The 12,401-nt window shown below is 37.1% G+C and overlaps 1 long non-coding RNA gene across 1 annotated transcript; it reads left to right on the top strand.

Moving 5' to 3' along the window:
• Positions 1 to 1,680: 1,680 nt before the first annotated feature.
• LOC125183748 (uncharacterized) lies at positions 1,681 to 10,434 on the top strand. The gene is made up of 3 exons (XR_010828972.1): positions 1,681 to 1,888; positions 8,962 to 9,043; positions 10,134 to 10,434. It is a non-coding gene; the product is annotated as an uncharacterized lncRNA (long non-coding RNA).
• The last annotated feature ends 1,967 nt before the right edge of the window (positions 10,435 to 12,401 follow it).

Below are 12,401 nucleotides of genomic sequence, written 5' to 3' on the forward strand. Positions count from 1 at the left end.
TTTGTGAAAAGAATTTTTTTCAAGTATAAAATTAAGGTGCTTTGTTTAGATTTTGTGTGTGTGTCTGTGTGTGTGTCTGTGTCTTTTTAGCAGTAAATTTATATATAATAGATTTTTTTCTTTGATATTTTACAATGAATTTTATCTTGGGCTGCATTAATAGAAGTATTGCCAGCAGATTGAGGCAGGTGATCACTTCCCTGTACTCAGAACTGCTGAGACCAATACTGGAGTGGTCCATCCACATCCAGCTCTAGACTCCTCAGAGACATGAACATAACTAAGAGAGCACAGTCAAGTCCCAGATCATTAAGGGACTGGAGCATCTCTCCTGTGAGAAAAGGCCAAGAGAGCTGGGACTGTTCAGCCTGAAGAAGAGAAGATTCAGGGTGATCTTATACATATCTGTAGGGAGGGTGCAAAGACGACGCAGCCAGGCTTTTATTCACTGGTGCCCAGTGGAGGACAAGAGGCAATGGACACAAACTGCAATGCAAGATGTGCTGTCTGAACATCAGGAACCACGTGCTTTTTTTTTTTTGCCTTTTTTTTTTTTTTGTGAGGATGACTGAGCACTAGCACAGTTTTCCCAGTGAGTTTGTGTATTATCTGTCCTTGGAAATATTTAGAACTAACCTGGACATGACCCTCGCCAACCTGCTGTAGGTAACACAGCATGAGCAGTGAGTTTGCACCAGATGACCTTCTAAGCTCCCTGCCAACCTGCCAACCTCACCAATTCTGTGATTCCATGATTTTAATGGTTGAGGAAAAGAATATTATAACTGTTAATTTCAATTTTATCTGCTGTTTTGCCAATGCATGCAGCAGAAGGAATGAATCCTGAGACTTACCTTTCCCATCATTAGCTTTCCAGTTTAATTTTTGAAAAATTGAAGTGCTAAATCTTGAAAAAGAAAAAAAAAAGATTTTTTGTTTGTTTCTTTTTTCTTTAATGGCTCATTTGTTGTGTAAGAAGCTATGAAAATTTTGAGTGACAAAGGTGGTAAAATGACTGAGAAAAAGTCAAATTGCACCAGAAAGTACAAAGAAAATCTGTATGCCTCATTTCTTGCAATGGTTGAGAAATAAAGAGTAGACAGTAACTGTAAAGAAGTTTAAAAATCGTACATAAGTACCATCCACGAAGAGAGAAACTGTTTTGTGAGACACTCCATTCTTCGTTCTAATTTTTTGTTTGTAATCACTCATTCTAATAACTTTAAAAGTTTTATTGGAAGCCTTATTTTTTGTAGACATATTCCAAAGATCTTCAGCTGTGGTAAATGTACCTCCACCTGTTCAACTAAAATATAATTGTCAAAAACTTGATTTTTATATCCAAGGATTGAAGGTCAGTCCTCTGTCTGAAAAAGGCTGGAAAACTTTGAAGATATGTATTTAATTTATTCTGTTTTTGTTGTTATTGTAGTTTTAAATAATTTTGACGAAGCATAAGATAGCTGTCCAACTCATTTTAAATAACTCAATTTTAATGTCAGAGAGTAAGTTGCTGACATCATTTATAACAGTGAAATTTGGAGTATATCAACTGAAGTGAGTGAGTTTACCCCAGTTTTACTCTTGTGTGTTTCAGATCAGAGATAATGTTTAATTTATTAACCTGTAAAATGAGGAAGAAATTTGAATTTCTTGTATTTTGTGAGGAAGAATGTATTTGTTGAGAGCAGTATTTTATTTTATTTTCTCTGTTGCTACATGATTCTCGTATAACAGTGAATTTTCTGTTGCAGTTATCTTGTTGCAAGACCATCTTTTACTGTTTCATCAACCCTGTCTGAATTGCACTGTCATTGGTTTTGTCATAGGTGGATGCTTTTCTGAGGGAAGCTAAGAAACAATCTCCAAATTACTGTCAAAAATCCGGGTAAGGACATATAGGTCAGCTTGCACTCTCAGCTTTTTGTTTCCTCAAGTGTAAAACTATTGACATCCTTTTTAAAAAACCTTTAAAATGCCATGTAATTGAGGGGAAGACAGGTTTGACCCTCATCTTTGCATGGCACAGTGAATGTGGAGATCATATAACTGGAAAGCTAATGAGGACAGACAATGACTAGCTGGAGTCTCCCTTTGATTGCCTAATCTCTGGGAACTTTGCATGGTCTATGTGAAATGAACTAAACTTACTTTTAAAATATCTGTATATGGTATTCAAGATAAAATATTAGCCATCTAAATCCAGATTCAGTAACCAAAGAAATAAAGAAAAATGTACACATGTAAAGTAAATTCCTGCTGGTATTTATTTCAATCCAAGAGGAAAAAAAAAAAAATATATATATATATATGTATATATACATATATACTGTTTATACCTCTATAAAAACAGTGTAGTTGTCCAACAGAAAATGACTGGTTGCAAAATTAACTTAATGGCCAGAGATTTACACATACATAAATAATTTTTTTATCAGTCTGTTCTGGACAGTTCCAGTGTAACAGAAATTCAGGAAATGATGCTAATTAACTGCAACTGCAAGAGAGACAGAGAAAAAGAATTGATTGTTGTATTTACAGAATAGTTCAAATTAATATTTACTGCTGTTTCTGCGTAGGAATAAAGTGCACATGTTTTTGTGATCAACATTTTTCAAATGCACCTTATTTTTATTAGAACAGTAATGGTAAAGTCAGTAAAACCTTTTGATCTGTTGGATGGTTGCAAATTGTTTACAGAAATAAAAATTGATACTAGTATTGCACCTAGAAATTGATGGTACACAATATCACGAGAAAGAGTACTAGAAATTGAGAAATTGAGATTATGGGAGTACTGTCATAAAAATATACTTTATTATGTAGAGTATGTCGAAGTAAATTAAAGTCCCTTCATTGACAAAGTTCCAACAATGACAAAGGGAATAATGAATCTGGGAACTATTAAATACTGTACTGAGGGGTAAACAACGATTAAGAAACCAGTGAAGAAACTCAAGCTTCATGTACACTCATAAACTGCTTTGCTATAAACAGCAAACATAGAATGACCCACACAGTTGTACTTCAAATGATGCACTGAATTATATTTCACAGCATTAGACAAATTACCTTTATTTAAGCTGTAAGCTTTATAAATTCAAGGAAAAGTAGACAAAGTTATCATTAGCAATGTGTTGCAGTAGTGAAAATAAAATGGATAGTCGGTCAATGTGAAGCAGATTAGATTTAAAATTAGGAAAACCTTTCTGTTTGCTTTTCCTTGATATTTTAAAGATAGGCTACTCAGAATTAGAAGAAGAATTAATACTAAGAATTTAAATGATAAATGTTTGTAACAAAGAGAAAAAAATCAATCTAAACCTATGAAAATTATTTCAGAAAAGTTGGAAAAAAATATTTTAGTTAGAAAAGTAATAGGCTAGTGAAAGTAATGCTAATTTGGAAGATCTGTAAGCGTGTTGTAGCTGTACGAGTACGTAGGTGTTGATAGGAATACATGGATCTTAGAGAGAGTACAGTGAAATTTTCCTTACAGAAAGCAATTTTGTTTTTACAATGCCATTATATAGGCGATAATTATGAGCCATAAGGCTTCACAGCTCTCTATATATTAAGCAAGAGTCTCTGTAGTAAAGAGCTAACTGTTTGTTTGAAAGTGAAAGAGGAATATTAAATACATTGTTTTAGATGGCTAAAGTGTATTTTTTATATATCTTGATGAAAGTACATAGGAATATGTAAGTATAACGTGTCCCAGTTTGAGAAAAAAATAAAAAATAAATTAATTTCTTCTTTTTATTTTCCCCAGCCAGATTGTATTGTACTGTATTCTGAACAGTTCTGTTGGCTTCAGAGAAAAAATGTATGGAAAAACAGTTCTTAGTACAAATGATGTTGTCAAAACATAGTGTTTTCCTGTATTCAAGCACACATATTGTGTAGATAAATGATTGGCTTTTGCCCCTATCATCTGGAAATTTATGCTAGGCATGGCAGAGAATGTCAAACTCTACAAAGGAGAGTAATTAAAGGACAGGGAAGGGTCAAATATTCCATAGAATAAATGGTACAGTAAATTGACGACATTTTTGTCACCAAGAATACACTGATTCTAAGATAAGAAAATCAATCTGTAACAATTTCTGGGAATTTTAGCCACATATATATTTACGTATGTATATATATTAACTGTAGCATAAAACAAACAAACAAACACAACACCAACTTTTTTAGCTAGCAAGTACAGACAATTGATTGGAATACGCAGACTTTGATGAAAGTCCTCAGACCAAAAAGTAATAGGTAATATGGTAGAAATTAAATAAGCCTACCTGAATTAAATAGTTTAAATCACGAATAAATATTTTTTATAAATGCAAGTATTTTACTATTTCAAGGTGGAAATCAGGTGAAAAGATTAGCCTTAAACAGAAAAAAAAAGCAGATGGAATTAATTCAGAAGACAGAAAGACATTCGAGGAACTAGCTGAAGCTAGTCTTGTCAAAGAAATGTTTAAATTAAATTGAAGTCCTGGAAGAACACTAAGGAAACAAAGTTTAATTACGGGTGCTAAATTTCACACCTCACTTGAGTCTTTATTTGTATATAAATGCAGTGCTCATAGTGTGCGCTTGCAGCCCAGAAGGCCAACTGCATACTGGGCTGCATTAAAAAAAAGGAGTGGCCAGCAGATTGAGGGAGGTGATTGTCCCCCTCTGCTCCGCCCTTGTGAGGTCCCACTTGGAGTGCTGTGTCCAGGTCTGGGGCCCCTAGTGGAAGAAGGATGTGGAGCTGTTAGAGCAGGTCCAGAGGAGGGCCACAAAGATGATCAAGGGGCTGGAGCACCTCTCCTATGAAGACAGGCTGAGACAGCTGGGGATGTTCAGCCTGAGAGGCTCTGGGGTGACCTCATTGCAGCCTTTCAATACTTAAAGGGGACTTATAAAAAGGATTAAGGACTCTTTACTCATGTAGATTATGATCAGACAAGGGGGAATGGTTTTAAACTAAAAGAGGGAGATTTAGAGGTTAGAAGGAAATTCTTCACTCAGAGGGTGGTGAGGCACTGGAACAGGTTGCCCAGAGAGGTTGTGGATGTCCCATCCCTGGAGGTGTTCATGACCAGGTTAGATGATGCCCAGAGCAACCTGATCTAGTGGGTGGCATCCCTCCCTATGACAGGGGGTTGGAACTAGATAATCTTTGAGGTCCCTTCCAATCCAGGCCATTCTATGATTCTATATGTGTGTCTATTTTTTAGAAATAAATGTATTTTCTTTTTTTTTTCACCAGTAAGTAAGAGATTTGGGGATTTCAAAAGTTTCTAAGGAAAATATTTACATACTGTGAAAAAATCTGGAGAAAAAAAAAAAAAAAAAAACTAAACCAAAATCATCTTTCAGAATTTTATGAAGAAAATATTCACCCTTTGCAATCAGTTTTTCTATTTATTTTTTCTTTTTTCTTGATGAACGTGTATCCTTTTCCTCATGGAGGGTCAAGAGGTAAAATAGTCTTTTCTACTCACCATACTGTACATTCACACACACATGCACACACACACAGAGATGTCCTAACATCCTACCGACTGGTCATTCACAAAGCCACATGAGATCATACTTTCTTCTAGGGAGAGGTATTCTCCAAAAGCTTTTCCGTAGAGATGGGAGGAATGAAGAGACACTTCAACAGGCCAAAAATATTATCTTTTCCTATTGGTGTCCCTTTGGAAATGGTGATATCTATATATCAACAAGTGAAATTGCATTAAAGTAGTACTGTAGCAGATTTTCCAAGGGCTTTCAGAGCTTTGATCTGGAGTAGGGGTTTAATCTCTGTTGACTGGTTTCCTCTCTGAAGGAAATGAGAGAATCCACAAAGGTATCCAACATGGGGAGCAAAAAGGAGATCTGTGTTATACAGTCTCTTTGGGTTCACATGTGGTGAGACAGGTAACGCAACTGGAGTCCTGCACTGAAAGGATATAAGGTGTTTAGGAAGAACAGGGTTGGAAGAAGGCAAGGAGCGGGAGCTGATCTTACGTGGAAGAACAGAGTGGGAATAAGGCAAGGAGGAAGAGTTGACCTTATGTGAAAGAGCAGTGGAAATGCATAGAGTTCTGCTTTGGGTTGAATTATGAGTCACTTGAGAGTTTAAAGTTAATGATTAGTGGGCAGATCACCCTGGGTAGTGTTGTGGTGGGTACACTGATGACAACTTCCTGGCACAGATGATCAAGGAGATGATGAGGGGAGGTGCTCTGCTGAACCTGATACTTACATATAATGAAGTACTGGTGGGTAATAAGAAGCCTGGGGGCAACCTTGGCTGCAGTGACCATAAGAAGGTGAAGTCCAGTATCCTGTAAGGGGGTGTGATAAAAGGCAGCGGGAAAAAGCAGTATCACAACCTTGATTTTTGGGAGATCAAATTTAGGACTCTGGGGGCCTGCTTGGAATAATCCTATGAAATATAATCCTGGAGAGAATAGTGTTCCACTGTCAAACTGTGCAGAGATAGGTTTAGAAAGTCAAAGCCCACCTGCAGCTGAATCTGGAAGGGGGCATAAAAAGCAGCAAGAAGGGCTTCTGCAGGTACATCAGGGAGATATGTAAATGAACCTCTGGAAATGAGTTACAAGTTCAAAAATTATCAGACAGTATTTGACACAGACAAGCATATGGCATATGGCATATCATGTTATTTACGCATTTTGTCAATGTTTTGGTAAAGGGAAAGTTAAACTTTTCTAGACATGGAGTCAATCGTAGATAATAGGAAAGAAAGAACACTAAGTTCATCTTGTGAAATCTTTAGAAAATAATCAAATACTTAAAAGTAAAAATCCACAGAAACATTTCACCTTTTGCTGCTGTCTGGAGCACAAAATTTAGAGATATAAAATGCAGATGTTTTAACCTTGAAGACATCAGTAGTATATTATTTCAGAAAAGATCTTATGTTTTCACACTATCCTATTTTCAAGAAGCCATCAAGCACAACACTTGTATTAAACTGTAGTTTTAATGCCAAGTAGGGCTTCCCAAACTGAGGAGTCTGAAGCTTAGTGACGAGTCTGAATAAAAATCTACTGTATGCCAAGATTGCAGATGAATCATAGGATTATTCATCTTTAATTTTTAAGAAGGACAGATGCTAAACTTTAGAAAACAAATGAAACAAAAACAAACAAAAATAACAACGACAAAACACACGTGCTAGTAAGGGTAAACTGGCAAACTGTGAAAACAGAATATTTTGATTCCTTCAGTCAAGACACAAAGCAGTAGTGAAAATAGCATGCTTAACAAGACTATGGCATCTCCCAGTGTTTAAATGAGATGGAAACAATCACAAACAGAGTACCTGAAGAGTTCACCTCTTCAGACAACGATCGCTTTGAAGTCATGTTCATCTTTTAAATTGTCATGCTGGGTGGCTACCTGTATCACAGACATCCTTTTTAGACCTGAATGGAAAGTAGAAGTCAGGGACATATAGTAATGAGATTCCCAATATCGTCTCTAGTTTGCCTTAGATTATCCAGGTTGTTGCACCGAGGTAACTTGCTGAGAGCAGTGCAACAACTGCTACCTCCAGACACACATATATGCTAACATTTTAGAGCAAAGAAAAAATATATTTTTTACATTGAGAAGGCCCTCTTAATGGTGCTAAAAAAAGGTATCAGTTTTTCAGAGTAATGCAGTTAAAGTGTCATTTCAGTTGTAGCCCTGAAGAAAATTATCTACATTTCCTATCAGACAAAGAGGTTTCATATTAATATCATTGCCTTGTTCTAGTGAGCCATAGGGATTTAATGTCCATAGATAATTTAAGCCTTTTCTTAAACATCTGTGTCAACAAGTTATAAAGAAAACAGACTGGTGGCCTGATAAAAATATACACCACAAGATTAAACCATTATGCAAAAAAAAATATGACCACCCACAGTTTAGAGTAGCCCAAAGCAGTGTATTACATTGGCTTGACTTCAGTAACAAGCATGGACATATACGAAGTTTGTGCTTATTCAGCCTCTAAATGTATAAGAGAAATATCCATATATTACATAAGTGTACTACAGCCAACCAATGGCTGTCATATAACAGGAAACAAAAAAACAAACAAAAACAACCAACCTCCTGTGAACAGTACAAACTGCCCTGTTTTATGGAAGGATTAGTTAGAAGTTATGAAGTCCATGTTTAGATGAGTGTGAAGGGTTTTTTTTTTGTTTTGTTTTTGTTTGTTTGTTTTTGCCTTCCACAGAAAAGTAACATTTATTTGTAAGAATACATTTACTATCAGACTCACACTGTCTTTCCATTGTATTTTTATTTATTTATTGAAAAGTCATCACACAAACCTGCATTAAGAGCATTGTGTGAGTTCTAATTAATGTACAAGAATCACAAATACCTTCATTTTAGTATTCAGTTTAAATTGCACTGAATTCTTCAGCAGATATAATGTTAATGCTGTTGGCAACATCTGTTCCACATAACTTGGGAAAGCCCACAGTTTTTTTATTATAAAAAGTCAGCATTATTTTAAGTTAAATCAGGAGATGTGAGACAGTATTTTCAATACTCTCTATTAATGATTTCCCTGACTTCACAGAGGTTATTTTTCCTTTGACTTTTCACAGGCAGACCAAGAAGCATCTTAGTGAAAGAACAAATTGAGCTTATCTGGCCTCCAGCCAGATAAGGAAAGAGTTGGAAAACAGTTTGCAGATTAGTCTGGCTAGAGAAGGGAGAAAAGGTCTATATAAAATTGTTAGACACTTGACAATAACTTTCACCCTGCTGCCAAAAGCATGGAGACACAAATCTAAATGGGATAATATAGAATGTGGTTCCACTTTCTTGAGTTTTGATGGAGTGGTGTGGTGAGTCTTTGGTTTGGTTTCATTTTTTAAGTCTTCACTTTTTACTTCATTTCCTTCATTAAGTTTTCACTTTTCACTTCATTTTTTGTTTTCACTTTTTAAGATGAACATCTTCCTGAGTACGTGATGCAGTCCAATGTGTAATCTGAATGTTTTTGACAACATGCAGCCATCCATATAAGCAGGTAATCTTTGTATTTCAATTTTACTCCAGCTAGTTAGGAAAGAAGGAAAGGAGGAAATCAGTGGTTCTGTGGTCATTTAATTATCTCTGTTTTTTGCTGATACATAGTTCTCAACAGCCCTGTAAATTGGAATGCTAAATATTAATTCACAGATTAAACTATTAAAATGTGATAGTCTTTAATTTGAAGATGACAGACTGAGAAGTTTACTCAGAATAAACCTTTACCAGAAAACTTACCAGAATAAACCTAACAGAATAAACCTTGCTTATGAAGGAAGCATGTGCATATTACCTATCAAAATCAAACCAGAATACAATTAAGTCTGTAAATAAAATATCTGGAATTTCTGCTTCTCTGTGTAGCTATTCTTTTCCTTTTGGAGAAAAAGTGTATGGTACATTATGAGAAGTACAGTAGAGAAAAGACTATTTTTCTGAAGAAGAAAGGGATTACCATCTCATAAATGAGAGACTCTGCCACTCTTGCTGGCAAGCTGTGAAGGGCCACAGATCACTCTTGTAATGAAATCTGAGCTCAGTAGGAAGAATGTGTCATTCAGAAAGATAAACTCTTACTTTGTCCTCAAGAACAGTAGCTGCTGCATCATAGCAGCATTTAGGGACTGCAAAATTCAGGAGACATTCTGTAAATCATTAGGGACTATAGGCAGGGCAGCAGAATTGTGCTGCTTGCACACATTTACCAGATGAATACAATTCTGAATGCGTTGGTCATAACTTAAACAATTAATTCACCCTATGATACTTGTAATGACTCAAAACCAGGCACCTGCTGAGTTACTGTTAGCATTTCCTTTGGAGTTTGGACCATGAATCATGTAGTAACCTGCATCCTGATTTGTTTCAGCTGATACTGAACCACAGACCTGGCTCTTTGTTGTTGTTGTTGTGGTTGGTAGGTTTTTGTTTGTTTGTTTTGCTGTTTTTGTTTTTTCCTTCCTTCCTTCCTTCCTTCCTTCCTTCCTTCCTTCCTTCCTTCCTTCCTTCCTTCCTTCCTAGCTTCCTTCCTTTCCTAGCTTCCTCTTATGCATAAGATCTTGTCATAGGTTTTTATTCTATTTTCCTAGACAGTCAGTGAGATCATACCACTCTGTTCAAGGCCAGGATGTGTCTGTTCACAATGACAACTCCTTGAAAATGTCCAGTCCATTTGAAGTAAAAGTGGTTAGAACAAATATTGATGAACAAGCAGAAAAAAATATGTAAGTATGATTGTGAATCTCTACTCCCCAAAGGGGTAAAAAGAGCAACAAATCATTTACAGTTCCTTTGGAATTTTTAAAATTACCTTGCTACTTTTCATACAATGAAAAGCTTTTGCAATTTGGAGAACCAGGGTAGTTCATTTGTGTTACTTGTTAAACACAATAAGACAATGCTGGAGCCTCAGAGAGGCTCTGACAAGAAGCTGAAGACATTCCAAGTTCAAGGCAAAATGTCAGAATGTTCACTGTATTACTCTAAATTAAGCTAAATTAGGTAATCCAAGAAAAGTGATAAACAACTATAAATATGTACATATACATGTTACTATCCACCATATACCAAATACCTGTAAGTTGAGCACATTTAATAATTAAAATTTTGGATTTACCATAAAATATAATTCTTGGAACGTTCTAACACTTTTCACGTTAAGAAAGGACAAAATTTTAAACATTTGGAACTAGATAATCATTAAAAAGACAGACTGAAAGGAAACTTGAGGCCAGACACTCCAACCTGCTGCTCAGACCAGGTTGCTTAGGCCTTCATCCCACTGGGCACTGAAAATCTCTAATTTAGAATCATAGAATCAAAGAATGACCTGCGTTGGAAGGGACCTCAAGGATCATCTAGTGCCACCCCCCCTGCCATAGGCAGGGACACCACCTACTAGATAGGTTGCTCAGGGCTTCATCTAACATGGTCTTGAACACCTCCATATTTCTTTCCATAACTTTATAAAACTGAAAAGAAATTCAAATTTTAAAGACTTTATTACTTTAAGAGGTAATGTCTCCTGGTGTCATCAAATTTAATTGGCAAACTAAACTTCCAGAACTCCACAAATGAAGCTGAAAGGTCCCTCTGTGAAATGAACAGCTCTCTTTCACAGCTGATTTATTTTTTGGAACACTCAAAAACAAACAAGCAAACAAACAAAAACACAGAAGTGAGTTACTCATGAAAAGATAAAAGTCATGTAATCTCTTTGAAAAAAATAATCAAACCAAACAAAACTATATGCTTGCATAGATAAAATGAACATACTAGTAACTGGGCTGTGATTTTTTTTTGTTTGTTTTTGTTTGTTTGTTTGTTTGTTTTTCTAATCACAGAATCAACTAGGTTGGAAGAGACCTCCAAGATCACCGAGTCCAATCTCTGTCCTAACACTAAAGTCCTCCACTAAACCATATCACTAAGCTCTACATCTAAACGTATTTTAAAGACCTCCAGGGATGGTGACTCAACCACTTCCCTGGGCAGCCTATTCCAACGCCTGACAACCCTTTCAGTAAACAAGTTATTCCTACTATCCAACCTAAACCTCCCTTGGTGCAACTTTAGCCCATTCCCCTCGTCCTTTCACCAGGCACGTGGGAGAGTGGACCAACCCGCACCTCGCTACAGCCTCCTTTAAGGTATATTTAGAGTGCAATACGGTTGCCCCTGAGCCTCCTCTTCTCCAGGCTGAACAATCCCAGCTCCCTCAGCTGCTCCTCATAAGACTTGTTCTCCAGACCCCTCACCAGCTTCGTTGCCCTTCTCTGGACTCTCTCAAGCACCTCCATGTCCTTCTTGTAGCGAGGGGCCCAAAACTGAACACAGTACTCGAGGTGCGGCCTCACCAGAGCCGAGTACAGGGGGACAATCACCTCCCTAGCCTTGCTGACCACACCGTTTCTGATACAAGCCAGGATGCTCTTGGCCCTCCTGGCCACCTGAGCACACTGCTGGCTCATATTCAGCTGACTATCAACCAATTCTCCCAGGTCCTTCTCTGCCAGGCAGCTTTCTAACCACTCCTCTCCCAGCCTGTAGCGCTGCTTGGGGTTGTTACGCCCCAGGTGCAGGACCCTTGTTGAACTTCATGCAGTTGACCTCAGCCCATCGCTCCAGCCTATCCAGATCCCCCTGCAGAGCCTTCCTTCCCTCAAGCAGATCGACACTCGCACCTAACTTGGTGTTGTCTGCAAATTTACTGAGGGTGCACTCGATCCCCTCATTCAGATCATCGATAAAAATATTAAAGAGAACTGGCCCTAGTACTGAGCCCTGGGGGACTCCACTAGTGACCAGCCTCCAACTGGATTTAAATCCATTCACCATGACTCTTTGGGCCCAGCTAT

This window comes from Anser cygnoides, chromosome 2 (genome assembly GCF_040182565.1).
Source record: "Anser cygnoides isolate HZ-2024a breed goose chromosome 2, Taihu_goose_T2T_genome, whole genome shotgun sequence".
Lineage (NCBI taxonomy): Eukaryota > Metazoa > Chordata > Aves > Anseriformes > Anatidae > Anser > Anser cygnoides.